Source organism: Bubalus bubalis, chromosome 14, assembly GCF_019923935.1.
Source record: "Bubalus bubalis isolate 160015118507 breed Murrah chromosome 14, NDDB_SH_1, whole genome shotgun sequence".
Classification (NCBI taxonomy): Eukaryota; Metazoa; Chordata; class Mammalia; order Artiodactyla; family Bovidae; genus Bubalus; species Bubalus bubalis.
Window position 1 is genome coordinate 36,432,594 of NC_059170.1, and position 2,356 is coordinate 36,434,949.

The 2,356-nt window shown below is 43.3% G+C and overlaps 1 non-coding gene across 1 annotated transcript; it reads left to right on the forward strand.

Annotated features, from left to right (window-relative positions):
* Positions 1 to 1,967: 1,967 nt before the first annotated feature.
* Positions 1,968 to 2,040, forward strand: TRNAE-UUC. Its single transcript has one exon. It is a non-coding gene; the product is annotated as a tRNA-Glu (tRNA).
* The last annotated feature ends 316 nt before the right edge of the window (positions 2,041 to 2,356 follow it).

The window sequence follows — 2,356 nt, forward strand, 5'->3', positions numbered from 1 at the left end:
CAGGAGGACACAGATTGCAATGACATGTACTGATATCTCCAGGAGGAGTGTTTTTAGGAAACTGTTTGGAGAATATTTTCTTCAAAAAGGGTCATCTTCTCCTCCAACTCTCTCATTGTCATTTTTCCACTGTAACTCCTACATTCACAAAGATAACTACCATACTCCTGGTCATTTTTCAGTTCATTTCTACTGAAACTTTTGTTTTATGCCCCAAGCTGGTTCAGTTTGGAGAGGTGGAGAGACCTGTGCACACACAGTCCCAAAGGTAGGGAGGAACAAGCAAGTATCTCAATGGAGTGCTGACTAGGTTGATTTGACTGAAGTCAAGTACCTGTAGGGGCTCAGCCAGTGAAGAATCTACCTGCAATGCAAAAGACCTGGGTTCAATCCCTGGGTCAGGAAGATCCCCTGGAGAAGGGAATGGAAACTCACTCCAGCATTCTTGCCTGGAGAATCCCATGGACAGAGGAGCCTGGAGGGCTACAGTCCATGGGATCTTAAAGAGTCGGACATGACTGAGTGACTAACACTTTCACTGTCTTTCAAGTATCTGCAAAGTTGATTAATGTCAGATGATGACAGACTAGGAAAATAATGTGACTATCCAGCAGGCACTGAGGAGTCCTTGAAGGGCTTTTTTTTTTTTTTTTTTTTTTTATGAGGGAAGCAATACACTTAAATTTGTATTTTAGCAGAAGAAGGCAATGGCACCCCACTCCAGTACTCTTGCCTGGAAAATCCCATGGACGGAGGAGCTGGTAGGCAGCAGTCCATGGGGTCACACAGAGTCAGACACGACTGAGCGACTTCACTTTCACTTTTCACTTTCATGCATTGGAGAAGGAAATGGCAACCCACTCCAGTGTTCTTGCTGGGAGAATCCCAGGGACAGGGAAGCCTGGTGGGCTGCTGTCTATGGGGTTGCACAGAGTCAGACACGAGTGAAGTCACTTAGCAGCAGCAGCAGGGTTATTTCTTGGATGGCATTACCAATTCAATGAACATGAACTTGGGCAAACTCCAGGATACAGTGAGGGATGGGGAGGCCTGGCGTACTGCAGCGCATGGGTTTGCAAAGATCTGGACACGACTTCATGACTGAACAACAAGTAACTGTGACAAGCTGGGGATGAGAAGAGGACCTACAAAGTCAATGAAAGTCACTTTTGGAACCATCCAAGTTCATGTGGTACCAGGCCGAAACATTTCTCTGTTCCATCTACCAGTTTGGGCAGATTAGGAGGGACCTTGAAGACAGGGCAGTGCAACTCAGCAGGCAGAGCCACAGCCCTCTAGGAATGTCCTCAGACAATAAGCTTCTATTTTTCTGGAATTAAGGTGGACCCCAGGGCTGCAGTTTGACCCATCTTGGAACTTGTTCTTCCACTGTTTCTTAGCCTCAGCTCCATTCAGAGCTTTGTCTCTGTGGATATCCCTAGATTATTAATATCCCTCGCCCTGATTCCTGGACCTTGGGAGAGGTTACGTTGCCCTCAAGAGTATCACAAAGGTCCACGAGTTTAGGTTGTCCAAAGGCTATTCTGAGCATATAGATGGTCCCAATACAGACCACAGAGGGCCAAAGCCTGCTGACTTTGTGCAGCCCAAATATTTACTTGTCAAGCCCCCTAAAATGAGGGAACAAGAGCAGAAATGAGTCAATGCATTCTTGTGTTTATTTTTTGACCTGGTTGACTATAGAAGGACTCAGAAAAACTCAATGTGGCCAACATCTGCCCATCACCATGCTGAAGTTGCTCCAGTGACCTTAGAGGCCAAACTAAGTGAATTCTGGGTCTTGAGACACAGCAAAGCAGACCACTCCTCCTGCTTGGGTGAGCCAGAATTTTAAATTTCAGTGTTTAACTTCCTCTCTCCTTTTTCTCCTTTACTTTTTAATTGTTGTTATTGAAAATAATGCAACATTTAAAAATTGTACATAAAAATAATTACCCTCAGGAAATTCCCTGGTAGTCCAGTGGTTAGGACTCAGAACTTTCACTGATGATGACCTGGGTTCGATCCCTGGCTAGGGAAATAAGATTCCACAAGCCTTGTGGTGTGGCCAAAAAAAAAAAAAAAAAAAAATTTACCCTCAGCCCTCTCCCTTAACACAATCCCACATATTTAATGTTTGATTTCAGTTTTTGTCATTTGAAGATATTTTTGTATGTAATTGTATTCATAGCACACACGCTATTGTGTAACAATTTTTAAACTTGCCATTGATTAATTCCTAGGTTGTTTGAAAATATAACCATAGTTTTTAAAGATAAGATAACCTAATAGTAGTAAACAAATCAAAATTAGAAATACTCTTAGTATTACCAGCCCTCTTAACTTTCTATCCCAG